This window comes from Onychostoma macrolepis, chromosome 12 (assembly GCF_012432095.1).
Source record: "Onychostoma macrolepis isolate SWU-2019 chromosome 12, ASM1243209v1, whole genome shotgun sequence".
NCBI classification, from domain to species: Eukaryota; Metazoa; Chordata; class Actinopteri; order Cypriniformes; family Cyprinidae; genus Onychostoma; species Onychostoma macrolepis.
The window spans coordinates 27,975,120-27,991,172 of record NC_081166.1 but is presented as its reverse complement, the minus strand read 5'-3'; the positions used below and the strand labels follow the sequence as shown (position 1 = coordinate 27,991,172).

Below are 16,053 nucleotides of genomic sequence, written 5' to 3'. Positions count from 1 at the left end.
CTGATCGACTCCATGCCACGCCGCATTTCTGCAGCAATTCAGGCAAAAGGAGCCACAACTAAGTATTGAGTGCTGTACATGCTCATACTTTTCATTTTCATACTTTTCAGTTGGCCAAGATTTCTAAAAATCCTTTCTTTGTATTGGTCTTAAGTAATATACTAATATTTTGAGATACTGATTTTTGACTTTCATGAGCTGTAAGCTCTAATCATCAAAATTAAAAGAAATAAACATTTGAAATATATCAGTCTGTGTGTAATGAATGAATATAATATACAAGTTTCACTTTTTGAATGGAATTAGTGAAATAAATCAACTTTTTGATGATATTCTAATTATATGACCAGCACCTGTATTATTGGCCATAAGAAGGAAAATTCAAACATTGTTATTGCACCAATAACATAATTTCCACCAACAGTTCCACAGATAATTAAATGTGTTATATTTACGTACAGAAAAATTCATGATTACACGCAGCTTCTTTCATTTTGCAATTTGACAGTGGCACTGAGCAATAACACACTTCGATTTTAGTTTGTTTGACAGATGTTTTGCCAAAGCAACTGTGCAAAACACAATAGTAGAGAACTTTTATGTTATCATGAGAAGTGTACAAATGTTTCAGGTCATTATGAAACTGTGTGTGTGACAAAGAGTGTGTTTAGTATAATGTGAGCAACACATATACTCCACTCTAGGTTTTCTTTTTCTGCTCCCTACTCACTAAATAGGAGCATTGAGGGCTTTCAAAAAATATGCTCCTCAATTCAGATCAATCCATTCCCCAACCTGCTTCTACTGTGCACCACATACATAATCTGGAATATTGTGAACACAGAGTAATACAAACAGTGAAATGTCTTGGACTACCAATGGGTCAATCAAATTTGAGGATTGAAACAACATTTTTTTCTAAATACAATTTTATATTTACCTCACTTTCAGTTTGAGGTCGTGCCTCTATCCTCAGCCTTCTCAGCTCATTGAGAATCCAGGAATCTCTGATTTTAACTAGATTTTAACTAATTAGTTTTTATATAAACAATTTATTTCATCTTATAAATAATTTAGAGAAATATAAAAGGTGCTTTGAAATTTTTCTATAAAAACATATATTATATTAGACTTCAGACTATGTTTAAAATTATACAGAGTGCAATCAATGAAGCGGCCATTTACAACACTTGCATCATGTCTGCACTTCACTGGAGAACTGTATGTGGTAACATCTAAATGAACTGGTTATTTAACATGATCAACCTGACTGTATTGACAGATCAAAGTCATTTTTAAGATCAGGTAAATATTGGCTCTATAACAACTGCATCAACTTTTTAGAGAGCATATTGTTTACTTTTTATTGTAACTGCTTTATAATATTCCTTATTTTATGATAAGTTTTTGTTTAGATAAAATATAAATACCTGAAAGATGTGACTCAAGATCTCAGTCCACTGTCCCTTGCAGTTTTCAAGTTCCTCTCTGAGCCGCTGTTTTCTTCCTGTAGCCCTTCTATTCTTATTTGCATTTCTTGAAAAGATACATAAGCAGCATAAACACTCATTGTCTTTTGTGGTATTGTTTTGAAAAACTGGAATTGAAGATTTCATAGTATTTTGCCTACTATTTTTCGCCTGTTTTCTTGTGGACTTATGTTTGTAACGGGACTGACGAGACGTGAGACGTGTGGATCCATGTGCGAGCTTTTATTTATCAGAGACGTGGTCGTACAGGCAGGGTCAAACATTGGCAAACAGGTATAACATGGGCGAGACAGAGAGTAAACAAAGGCAAGCGTGGGTCGACGATCGGCGAACAGTATCCAAAGGGGCTTGACAAGAGAGGTAATCCAAAACATGAGCTAGAGTCCAGTCAGGGGAAAACACAATCCGAAAAAAGCAAGACAAGGCAAGACTAGGGAAACTAACAAGGCTCTGTAGTGCAGCGATAATGCAAACAATACTCGGCAGTGAAGCAGAGAAAGTCCAAGGCTTATAAAGAGTGTTCAATGGGTTTCAGCTGTGTAATCAGTGCAATGATCAGGTGAGTGTGTGATTAGTGAGATGGCTGATGGGAAATGCAGTCCATTGTGTTGTGTGGTGTGAAAGTCAATGTGGTGAATGAATGGAAGTTCACAGACCAGATTCGTGACAATGTTTAATTAGTTGCTGCATTAAATGCTGTCCAGTCTTTGTTTCTGTTTTTATTTTTTTATATAAAAGACTGTCAAAAAGAGCATACTTACTGAGGCTGAGCTGACAGTCTTTTCAGTGTCGTCTGAGCTTTCTCGGTTTTACAATTCTTTTAGCTTACCGGGTACATCAGCACCAGGCTTTATCTTCCCAGTTAATCTATCTCTCTCTTTAAGCAGGTTTTCATCCAGGCCTGACTCTGTAATATAAAAGCACGTCAACAATAGGGTTGTCAGCTGATTGAACTTAGTAGCTGAGATTTTTGTTTTAAATATGGAACAAAAGTAGATTTCTGCAGCAGCACTCTTTACTTGTTTAACTCACACAGAAAACACATGATAGTGTATTACACCGAACTCAGTATGAATCGTATTAATCAATTAAATCATGAAAACTGGCTATACTGATCCATCAATGTAGCTCAGTTTACGAACATGACACTATTGAGCCAGGCCTTTTTGGACAATTTCAGTGTCCAATTTATTAACAAATAACTCTTATGAACCCGCTCTTTTAATGAAGAGCTGTATGTTATTTCCAGTCGGTCTAAATTCGTTATATTGATACGTGTTGTCAAAAGACCCGGTACTTCGGTACCAAGTCGGTACTAAAAAAATGAAAACGTCACGGTACCAGGTTTTTTTTAAGTACCGGTGGTACCGAGTACCCGGTCATCCCGGTTCTTGACGCGTACGGCTCGATGATTTCCGCGATGCAGAAAACGCGGACGGAATCGCGGAATCCAGTTTTAAAAACGGAATTTACAGTTTAGCACGGAATGTCACAGAATTTGTCAAAGTTTGGATGAATTAATCAAAATAGGTTATTACACTTAAATCAAATCGCGACATGGATTAGTATCTGTAAATATTAAGCCGCAAAAGTCGATTTAGATGTGAATATTGCATGTTCTGGGAGTCTGTGTGTGTGTGTGTGTGTGTGTGTGTGTGTGTGTGAATGAATGAATGAATGAATGGCGGAGACGCGCGTTTTTTGTTTTTTTTACTGCACACACTGAAGTGCGCGTGAAGCTCGAGGTGATTTCAGCATCTGCTGTCTCAATGAATACATAAATACATGAACATCTCCAGAGCTGCTCTGAGAGTCACTTCACGAGCATTTTACCGTTTCATTTGAGTAAAACCAGCGTCATATCATATAGCTACACACAGAAATGTAAAGGTATTCAGGGCAACCCGTCAAAATAAAAGTGTATCTTAAAGACATTGTGCCAGAAATATATTACTATTATTTAGTAGAATGTATGTGATACTATTACTACTGTTGAAAAAAATTAATATTTATTTTTAAAGAAATAATCACACAATATTTCTTCTATATTTTAATTGTAATAGTAAATCCCCTTTATTTACAAAAAAAATCAAATGTGTTTAAATTTCATTCATTAAAAGACAAATTAAATTTGGGTGAAACTGTACTGTTTACTGTTTTTCATACTTTTTTTACTTGCGGAAAAACTTGAAACATTTAAATAAGTATAAAGAATGGCATTGATTTTTGCACATTTTATTTTTGTTTGACTTTATTATTAAAAAAGTCTATTTTTTTAATTAGCATGTGGTAGCGAAATTGGTACCGAGAACCGTGGATTTTCACGGGTATCGGTACCGAATACTGAAATTTTGGTACAGTGACAACACTAATTGATACTCATCTAAACAGAGTGATATGTAATCGCGTGGTAAATTAAACTAACAAATACAACACAGGTAGCATAACATGCACATAAAAGTACAGCAGAAGCACTTAATCTACTCGCCAGCAAAAACGGATGAACTGAGACGTCTGGTTTCTCGCAGCGGGCCAGCTGACGATTACTTCCTCGGAGAAATACTATTCTTTCTTAATTAATGTTTCGTCGTAAATCTGCCTGTCTTCAGTGTAACTCGATAGACCTGTTTCGACTGCGTTTTCTTCGAAAAAATTAAATAATCAGAAACGCAACATTGTATAAACTGTCTGGTTCGTTAATGAAGGTGTCAATCTTGCTGTCAGAGATATAAATTAGGCTACATTTGAAAAATCAGCAAAACAATCCAAATTGAAAAAAAAAAAAAAAAAGAAAAATAGAATGCAGTGTTCACACTGTGATCTGAATCAGATGGAAACAAAACTGCACTTCCTAACAGAATGCTCCAAATACACGGACATATGGACAGTGTTCTATGATAAAATACAGCAGATCCATCCGACATTTAAAACTCTTTCAAACCAGGAGAAACTGCCGTATCTGTTAGGAGAACACAAGAACTGCTGTGTGTTTGCTGCTCAATACCCAGCTAACATAAGACCAGCGGGCCACTGGCGGTTCACCGGCGTTTTGCTCATCGTTATTCCAGCGGACCACCAGCAGCAGCCGCCGCTTTTCCGCTGACGAGCCGCTGGTTTATAATTACTGTTTACTGGCGGTCCACGGGCGGTCCTTGCACACAATAATGGATCAAAAACAATGTACAATAGCAATTGCAAATTTATTTTCAGTGAACAGATTAAACATACAAATGCATACAGTATATTTATCAGATAGTTTTATCCAATGTGACTTTCAAATAGAAGCATTCAATTCACATATTTGTACCCGTACAAAAGTCAACCACAGAATTAACCATGGTTTAACTATGTTGTAGTAAATTCACAGTAACTACCATAACCATGGTCTTACTACAGCATAGTAGTAAACCTATAGTAACTACAAACTTCACCATGGTTTCAAAAACTATGGTTACCATAGTTTTACTGCAGCATTAAAATATTACTATTGTAGAACCATGATATCAAAACCTTAGTTTGAGAAAAACTAAAAATCCCTGATTACTACAGTCATGATTAGTAGTTTTACCATAGTAAAAACATGGTTAACTGTTGTAAGGGTACACTGCTTTTCACAATCAAAGCAGCTTTAGAAAATTTCAAAGTTTAAAAAAAAAAATTCCTATCAACAGCCTGAGGTGACTATGACTCAATGCGGAGCATCTTCTGGCAACAAATTAATGTCTATATGTCAATAACTCTAAGATAATACAAGTTATGTGTTCAAAGTGATGTTCAGTTAAACAGACAAACATTAAAGGGTAAGTTTGGTGAATTTACAGTAAATCCACTTTATACTGCCACAAAGTCTGTAAATAAACAATATTCGGATAATGCAAAATATTATTTGGCTGACAAATAAATGGGTATATCTCATGGAACTCAGAGAAAGATTAAACATTGTTCGTTCACATATATTACCATCATAGTAACAATACAAAGTGGGTTGAAAATCACTCAACGTATGCTTTAAGGCAATGATTGCAATACATAACATTTGTCAGGTTGGTATGTTCATCTATAGTTGCCATTATCTGAAGTAACCACAAGTGAGGCTGGATCCAAGCTGTAGTAACACTGGGATGAGAAACCTGAGAGATAGAAACAGGAAAACAAAAGGAGAAGAATTAGCATAGATGCTGTTCATATTATTTCAGGAAAAAGATGATCACGTGCATTTACTACTAGAGTACAAGGTTATGAGTTATGTAAACGCTTGGCTAAAAGATGTATTTTTAATCTAGATTTAAACAGAGAGAGAGTGTGTCTGAGCCCCAAACATTATCAGAAGGCTATTCAAGAGTTTAAGAGTAAAATGCGAAAATGCTCTGCCTCCTTTACTGGACTTTGATATTCTGGGTACTATACTGGGTAGGGTACTTTGTGACATTATTTAGCTTACTTTGCTATAATTTGGTTAAATCGCAATCTGATTTTATTGTATTTCCCTTAGTAAGCATATAATTTGTCCTCAGTATTCAGGGAACAGGTACAGTCTACACTCTAAAAAGTAGTTTTATAGTCCATTCAAATAAAACGTTTTAATTGGTCAAACATTTAGAAGACTACAGCAAGTTATGGCAATTCAAATTTAACACTTTACTCCATGTGTTTTATATGTTACCTCAACTAAGATTTATTATTTGGGCATCATAAGAAATTGCGGGGGAACTAAAACATATATTTTTATAGTTTAACAAAATTATTAAAAATGATTAACTGGTGTTTATCAATCACTAAAAACACACAATTTACAACACATAATAGCCATTATTTAACAACAATCTCCATTTATAACATTTGTCATACAGACTAAACATACAGGCTTAAAGAAAAAATGTCACCTACATCTCGGATGGCCTAAGGGTCAGTAAATTAACAGCAAATTTTCATTTTTGAGTGAACTATCCCTTTAAAGCTCCAGCTGACAAACATTACATCTGTAATATAACTGCAAAATTCAGTTTAAACTTTAATGAACTAAGAAAAACCTAAACAAGCTAAACAAAATGTTAGCAAACAAACATTTACAAATATTACTACTGTTCACAATTACATCTTTAAAATGAGGCAGAAGTCACAAAAAAAAAAAATAAATAAATAAAAAAAATGAACCAGGTGTTACAGTAGGGCTGGGCGGTATATTGAGTTTGTACGATATATCGATATAATCTTTGTAAGTGATACAGTATGAAGCAATACCGTTAATATCGATATAAGTAGTTTGATACGAGCGCATCTGAAAAAAATATCTAGGGAGGACACAGACTGAACTGCTGCGGAGAAAGTGCATAATACAATTTGTTCTACATGTATCAGGCTTTATATGAAAGGCTTTAAAAAAAAATCGTAAGATATAGTAGCCTATAGTTTATAGTTTCAGTTTAAAGCAGCTTTTTACATCTTTGAAAGAAGTCTCTTATACTCACAACTCAAAAAACAGTTAAAACAATAACATTGTGGAATGATATTACAATTCAAGAGAACTGTTTTTTTTAAATTATTATTTGAATATGTTAAAATTGTAATGTATCGCTGTGATCAAAGCTGAATTTAACATCATTACTCCAGTCTTCAGTGTCACATGATATTTCAAAAATAAATCTGATTTGCTGCTCAAGAAACATTTCTGATTATTAACAATATTTAAAAAAAGATGTGCTGATTTATTTTATTTTTTTCAGGATTCATTGTTAAATAGACTCCAGACCTTTAAATGGTATTGTACAATACTGTTCAAAAGTTTGCAGTCAGTGAGGTTTTTTAATAAATTCATTTTTATTCAGCAAGGATGTATTAAATTGATGAGAAGTTAGAGTAAATATTTTTGTTTCAAATAAACACTGTTCATTTTAAACTTTGTTCATTAAGGAATCCTGAATAATACACAGAAAACACAAAACAAAATATGAATCAGGAATATTTCCTGAGCAGCAAATCAGCATATTAGAATGATTTCTGAATAATCATCATGTAAAACTGAAGAGTAATGATGCTGAAAATTCATCTTTGATCACAGAAATAAAATACATTTTAACATCACTCACTCATGTTTGGACGTCAAAACCTTCTTAAAATAACTTTAATAAAGAATTGTAAAAGATGCATGGTGATATGCATTTTTTCACTACATATTTGTATATATAAAGTGATTTAATGAGCTTTCTCATGCAGCTTACCTATGTTTCCCACATCTCTGTCAGCAGCTTCCTTCAGAAATTTCTTCTCTTCTGTTGTAGAAGTGTTACTCCTGAAACCACAGAACAATTTTTATCAATAATTGTTTGCCATTAAATATCAAATCACGTTTTAACTAGATTCAGTCAATACATGCTCCTTTAAGTGAAGTCACTGATTAACAGTAAAGTTACAGCACATATTTTAGGCTAAATAAATTAGTCTAATTCCAATAACCCATTGACAAAACCTTTACAAAGCCATTAAAATCTCCCAACTACACATAAATGTGATGAAGTCAAAACTTTGATAAATCAGAGCTCAATATATAGAGTTAGCATACATAGTCTGAAAACAGTTGAGATGCTAACGTACTTTTTCGAAGACACTAAACCGTCTTTATGAAGTAAATATTCAACAGAAGCGTATCAATTACAAGAAAGAAAAGTGTCAGGAACAGTTGCATGTAATATTTGTGTGATTTTAGGGACTAAACTCACCTGAAAACGGTGAAAACAGCAGCGAGAGACGCAGTGTTGCAGCTGTCAGTTGGAGAGTTGCCGCCCCGTTTCCATGGTAACTGCATCGTTAACGCTGCAGCGTTTGAATGAGACTCAGAGTGCGAGTCCATCAAAACACGTCACAGTCACGCACAATTTAAATAAACATATATTACATAAACAACAACAAAAAAAATTATTTAATTTTGAATTTTAATCGTTTTGTAGTTATATGACCCATTCATACATAGGTGTAAACTGCAACCCGCACGTGATGGGACAAAGTAGCACTTTTATTTTTATAGATTTTTTTATTTTTTTTTGCTATTTTTTTAATTAGATTTTATATTGTTGTTTTTACGATCATTCAAACTATTTATTTCATTTAAAAATGTGCTTGCAGTTAGGGTTAGTCACTGCCACTGAAGATGCTGCGTGGTATTCGGAGATTTCAGGAGACAGGCAGTTACTCTAGGAGAGCTGGACAGGGCCGTAGAAGGTCCTTAAAGGTCCCATGACATGCTGATTTTTGGATGCTTTTATATAGGCCTAAGTGGTCCCTAGTACTGTATCTGAAGTCTCTTTCCCAGAATTCAGCCTTGGTGCAGAATTTCAGCCACTACGAGCCAGTCCCACAATGAGCTTTCCTTAGGACGTGCCATTCCTGTGTCTGTAGCTTTAAATGCTAATGAGGAGGAGAGAGGCGGGGGAAGGTGGAGGGTGGGTGTGTGGCCTTAACCAGCTTGCGCTACCATGCGCTAATGTTGACAGTGGATGTATCGCAATGGCTCGTAGACACGCAGCCGTTCGAGCTTTTCAGTTTGACCCAGAATCTGATCCGGATGGAGAAGCACCGGATGAAGAAGTTGCAACTCAGCGGCTACAGCAGGACATCTCCGAATGGTTAGTTTAAAATATTGTGTCTGGATACGGTACTTTAGTTAGATTGTTTATGCATGCTGTTAAAGTTATTATCATGTAGCTAATGCTAGCCATAGGCTTAGATGAAGGAACTAAAAAAAATACGTCGGTGTTCATCTGTACATCCAAACACTGAGCAACTATTGTGCTTCGCTCGTTTGCAAGCCATGATGTCTCTCGCCTCGCACAGTAGTAGCTCATTTTCTAGGCGGGCAAAGCAGAGAAAGGGGAGGTAACCTTTCCCCATATGACGACATAAAGGGAAGATTCCAGATTGGGCCATCTGAGCTTTCATTTTCTCAAAGGCGAAGCAGGATACCCAGGGCTCGGTTTACACCTATCGCCATTTCTAGCCACTGGGGGACCATAGGCAGGCCATGGGACCTTTAAACCATCAGCAGGACCGTTATCTGCTCCTTTGTGCAAGGAGGAACAGGATATGCACTGCCAGAGCCCTACAAAATGACCTCCAGCAGGCCATTAGTGTGAATGCCTCTGACCAAACAAACAGACTTCATGAGGGTGGCCTGAGGGCCTGACGTCCGGGTGCCGTGACAACTGGCTAGGGGTGCCGCAGAATCTCAGCTTTTTTCCAATTTAAACAGCCTAAAATAACTATCGTACCATATAATAACCTTTTACAGCATATATTTTAAAAATATATCAAAACACCAACATATGAGCATGTCCAAACAAAAATAAGACAACAAACACTGATATATTTCATACATATTTAAAGTTTAAATATTAACAGCCAATTGGACTGTTCTCAGGAGAGATATATACTATATATGTCGCTAGCATGTTTCTAGCATGATTAGCATGTTACTAGCATACTGCTAGAATGACTAGCAAGTGACTAGCATGTTGCTAGCATGTTTAGCAAGATACTAGCATGTCGCTAGCATGTTTATAGCATTATTAGCACGTTACTAGTATGTCGCTAGCATGATTAGCAAGTGATGTTTATAGGATGGATTAACATGTTTCGCTCAGCGTTTGTACTGGTATGCTATCAATATGCTGTTGCTGTTTTCAACCTAAGTCGTGACGTATTGTCAAGTATGGTGACCCATACTCGAAATTGTGCTCGCACACACACAGCAGTGAGTAGTGAACAAACGCACACACGCGCACGCACGCACGCACCCCCGGAGCAATTAGGGGTTTGGTGCCTTGCTCAAGGGCACCTTAGTCATGGTATCGAAGGTGGAGAGAGTGCTGTTCATTCACAATCCCCACCTTCAATTCCTGCCGGCGCAAGAATCGAACCAGCAACCTTCAGGTTACAAGCTATCCTCAGTCCACCCCTGTATCAAGAGGCTGTGCTCGCAAAAGCAGGCACATCCCATTAAAATGCCTGCGACACAGTTCCATGCACAGATATTTTAGTTTCATTTTTTAAGTTATAAGGTCAGGTTTGAACAAAGCAGTGGCGTAGGCAGAATTTATTTTTGGGCGGGCCTGGGCAAAAGTGAGCGGGCACTAGACAGAGTCCAGTGGCGTAGCGCAAATCTGCGGCCCCCAACCGCGAACTCGACGGTGGATGGGGGGGCTACGTCACCATATTGTAAATATTTGTTTTAAACCAGGAAGGCGAGCCAAAGGATATCACACAAGCAACGTGCAAACTTTGCGCAAGAGTTATGCCTGTGAACCTCAATCTCAGTCGATTCACTTGAAAGTGAAAGTAAAAACTGACGGCGCTTTCGTTATCTGACGTTGCATTAACGGTGCATATTCTAGAGACTACGAGAAACAAATCTACTTCATATGCTGATAACGGTAGGCTATATAGCTAAATGTTTTAATTTACTCCCTTGTCTCTTGTGGCCCAAACACAGAAAGAAAAAATTTAATTTGAGTTGTTTATTATTATTTAAAGAGTTAAGTATCAATCTTTAAATGTGTTTTGTTCCAATGACTCTCACATACAGTAAATGGTTCAAATCAGTCTGTTGACATGTGTCATCCAGTTGTAAAAGACAGATGGTTCATTTGAATGGGTTGTTTCACCTCATATTATGTCTATTGTGATTCATTTGTTGTTTGCTCATCTGGATTTAATCTTATATATGTATACATGTACGTTTACTATAAATATAATGATTCTCTTAGGAGGTTAGCTGAAAGTATCGAGAATAGATTGGTAAGGTTTTAGGAGATTCTGGGAGCAGGTAAATGGGATGCACAGGTGTATAAAGTGCTATTTAAATTTTGCATGAAACAGGGTTAAAACAATTTGAGTGCTTGGGTCTGAAATATGGGGATATGAGCAGAAAACGGATGAGCTGAACACACAGGACAGGGTGATGCCAAATCTCAAACAATTTGAGGTTCTAAGCAAACACCAATATAGTTGGACGATATATGTAAGATATATGCAAATCTATATCTAAATTTTGACTAATAATAAACTACTCGATCTTCTTTTTCCATCTGTTAACAAGATATGTGAGTCTATAATATATGTGAGTAATATTTTTTTAAATGATTTATCTCTATTTGAAATAAACAATCAGCACATCACTTAATTTAAAATACAGTTAACATGTTGTAGCAAATTAGCTCAAAGGGGAAAATATTTATGATTAATTATAACTGGTTATAATTAATTATGAATATTTAGATCAGATCTCAGAATTACTGTAGCAGAATCAATATTACAATTATGTAATATGTTCATCCACTGAATAGACAATATAATCATTTATCAATTCTAGGAAAGATTATTTTCCTGGTCAAGAAAGAAAAGCTTTCCTACTTTACTCAGTAGGCTACTAGCAGTAACTTAGCATGTAGCAAGACCAACATTCAGTGACCTTGAATTGTGAGCAGCACACAGAGACAACCGATTGTGAATATAAGGGATTTAATAAATGAAACTACAGCTAACATGGAGAAGCACCGGATGAAGAAGTTGCAACTCAGCGGCTACAGCAGGACGTCTCCGAATGGTTAGTTTAAAATATTGTGTCTGGATACGGTACTTTAGTTAGTTTGTTTATGCATGCTGTTAAAGTTATTATCATGTAGCTAATGCTAGCCATAGGCTTAGATGAAGGAACTAAAAAAAATACGTCGGTGTTCATCTGTACATCCAAACACTGAGCAACTATCGTGCTTCGCTCGTTTGCAAGCCATGATGTCTCTCGCCTCGCACAGTAGTAGCTCATTTTCTCATAGGCGGGCAAAGCAGAGAAAGGGGAGGTAACCTTTCCCCATATGACGACATAAAGGGAAGATTCCAGATTGGGCCATCTGAGCTTTCATTTTCTCAAAGGTGAAGCAGGATACCCAGGGCTCGGTTTACACCTATCGCCATTTCTAGCCACTGGGGGACCATAGGCAGGCCATGGGACCTTTAAACCATCAGCAGGACCGTTATCTGCTCCTTTGTGCAAGGAGGAACAGGATATGCACTGCCAGAGCCCTACAAAATGACCTCCAGCAGGCCATTAGTGTGAATGCCTCTGACCAAACAAACAGACTTCATGAGGGTGGCCTGAGGGCCTGACGTCCGGTGCCGTGACAACTGGCTAGGGTGCCGCAGAATCTCAGCTTTTTTCCAATTTAAACAGCCTAAAATAACTATCGTACCATATAATAACCTTTTACAGCATATATTTTAAAAATATATCAAAACACCAACATATGAGCATGTCCAAACAAAAATAAGACAACAAACACTGATATATTTCATACATATTTAAAGTTTAAATATTAACAGCCAATTGGACTGTTCTCAGGAGAGATATATACTATATATGTCGCTAGCATGTTTCTAGCATGATTAGCATGTTACTAGCATACTGCTAGAATGACTAGCAAGTGACTAGCATGTTGCTAGCATGTTTAGCAAGATACTAGCATGTCGCTAGCATGTTTATAGCATTATTAGCACGTTACTAGTATGTCGCTAGCATGATTAGCAAGTGATGTTTATAGGATGGATTAACATGTTTCGCTCAGCGTTTGTACTGGTATGCTATCAATATGCTGTTGCTGTTTTCAACCTAAGTCGTGACGTATTGTCAAGTATGGTGACCCATACTCGAAATTGTGCTCGCACACACACAGCAGTGAGTAGTGAACAAACGCACACACGCGCACGCACGCACGCACCCCCGGAGCAATTAGGGGTTTGGTGCCTTGCTCAAGGGCACCTTAGTCATGGTATCGAAGGTGGAGAGAGTGCTGTTCATTCACAATCCCCACCTTCAATTCCTGCCGGCGCAAGAATCGAACCAGCAACCTTCAGGTTACAAGCTATCCTCAGTCCACCCCTGTATCAAGAGGCTGTGCTCGCAAAAGCAGGCACATCCCATTAAAATGCCTGCGACACAGTTCCATGCACAGATATTTTAGTTTCATTTTTTAAGTTATAAGGTCAGGTTTGAACAAAGCAGTGGCGTAGGCAGAATTTATTTTTGGGCGGGCCTGGGCAAAAGTGAGCGGGCACTAGACAGAGTCCAGTGGCGTAGCACAAATCTGCGGCCCCCAACCGCGAACTCGAGGGTGGATGGGGGGGCTACGTCACCATATTGTAAATATTTGTTTTAAACCAGGAAGGCGAGCCAAAGGATATCACACAAGCAACGTGCAAACTTTGCGCAAGAGTTATGCCTGTGAACCTCAATCTCAGTCGATTCACTTGAAAGTGAAAGTAAAAACTGACGGCGCTTTCGTTATCTGACGTTGCATTAACGGTGCATATTCTAGAGACTACGAGAAACAAATCTACTTCATATGCTGATAACGGTAGGCTATATAGCTAAATGTTTTAATTTACTCCCTTGTCTCTTGTGGCCCAAACACAGAAAGAAAAATTTAATTTGAGTTGTTTATTATTATTTAAAGAGTTAAGTATCAATCTTTAAATGTGTTTTGTTCCAATGACTCTCACATACAGTAAATGGTTCAAATCAGTCTGTTGACATGTGTCATCCAGTTGTAAAAGACAGATGGTTCATTTGAATGGGTTGTTTCACCTCATATTATGTCTATTGTGATTCATTTGTTGTTTGCTCATCTGGATTTAATCTTATATATGTATACATGTACGTTTACTATAAATATAATGATTCTCTTAGGAGGTTAGCTGAAAGTATCGAGAATAGATTGGTAAGGTTTTAGGAGATTCTGGGAGCAGGTAAATGGGATGCACAGGTGTATAAAGTGCTATTTAAATTTTTGCATGAAACAGGGTTAAAAACAATTTGAGTGCTTGGGTCTGAAATATGGGGATATGAGCAGAAAACGGATGAGCTGAACACACAGGACAGGGTGATGCCAAATCTCAAACAATTTGAGGTTCTAAGCAAACACCAATATAGTTGGACGATATATGTAAAAGTAGCCTACTGAAGGTGCCAGTAATGCTCCACAGAGAGAACAGCCATCTACAAGACCGAAGAAAAAAGGTGCTAGCTCCTGCAACTCTGGCGTGTACATGGTGTGGGAGTAGCATGAAGCTGAAAGTTAGATGCCACAACTATCAATGGGTCATGCAAAATGGCAACCTCTGGGAAATCCCTGCTGGGGGGAAAAAACAAAACAAAACAAAAACACCATGATTGGCTGGTGGTTTAAGCTGGACATAGCTGGCTTATGCTAAAGAAGTGGTCAAACCCCCTCCTAAACCAGCCATGACCAGGCTGGAAGACCAGCTAAACCCAGCCAACCAGCTTAGGCTGGTTTTAATTGTTTTTTTGTTTTTTTTTCAGCAGGGTGGTTGTAAAAACGATTAAAAAGAGCAGCGTCTACAGGCATAAGGGGAACGCAACAGCATCTGTAATGAAAGCATGGGGATTCATTTTTCAGAGGTGGTGAGAAAAGCAATATTTTTTTTTCTTATTAAACAGGTATATTTTAATGAACTGACTGACAGCCATGTAGCTTCTAACAGTAGCATGAGTTTATTATAACATTTGACATTATCAGCCTAGCAATCATTATGTCTCATGTTACCGATTTGTAAACTTTTCTTACGTCATTTTGAAATTTTTTTCCTTTGACAAATATTTGACAATGTTTCCAAGTCAAAACAACAGCATAAAATATGCCACCTGCTCAGATAACATTTTTTTTTTAGATTTGCATGCGTACACCGGTGCAGAGACGAAAAATAGCTAAAACGTTCTTCAGCAAGATGCATGCAGTTTTATTTATTTTACCAATAGAGGGCAAAACGTAACATAGATGAGCTTTAAAGAGTAGCTTTAAAAAAAAAAAAATCTATATCTAAATTTTGACTAATAATAAACTACTCGATCTTCTTTTTTCCAGCTGTTAACAAGATATGTGAGTCTATAATATATGTGAGTAAATTCAGTTTTATATTTCATTCATAAATAGAAATACATAAATAACATTTTTCAGTAGAACAATAGTGTCACAGTGTGTTCAAAGAAAGTTGTGTGTTAAGCAGACTTGTTGATCTATATTGTTGTAACAGTTTAAGTTCTGAATACATTTTGTAACAGTTCATGGAGAAATTCATGGTAAATCCATAACTTTTGTAACAATGTATGGAAAAACTGATGATAAATCTACACTATAAAAAAAAAAACTGTTGTTTCAACTTAAAATTTTACGTTTAGTCAACTCAAATATCCAATTTGTCACTTGTCACAATTTAACATTTCATGTTGAATAATTGTACAATTTTAAAGCAGTACAAATGCTTACTTTAAGTTGAAACAACATAAAAATAAATGAAATACAGTACTCTACATAACAATAAATAAAGCAGGATTTATCTTTTTCATGTAAAATATAGCACTATACTGAAGGTTTAGAAATACAAAAATAAATAGTATAGAATGTTGTTAGCTTATTAACAGTCAACATCACTACCTAAAATATAAAAGGCTACATAATACAAATGATTCCAGGATAAAACAATAACAATAAAAGAAGTCTAA

The 16,053-nt window shown here is 36.6% G+C and overlaps 1 long non-coding RNA gene across 1 annotated transcript; it reads right to left on the bottom strand.

Annotated features, from left to right (window-relative positions):
* Positions 1-4,708: 4,708 nt before the first annotated feature.
* LOC131551395 (uncharacterized) lies at positions 4,709-8,270 on the bottom strand. Its single transcript, XR_009273747.1, has 3 exons — positions 8,207-8,270; positions 7,709-7,779; positions 4,709-5,620 (listed from the first exon to the last, which is right to left on the bottom strand). It is a non-coding gene; the product is annotated as an uncharacterized LOC131551395 (long non-coding RNA).
* Between the last annotated feature and the right edge of the window lie 7,783 nt (positions 8,271-16,053).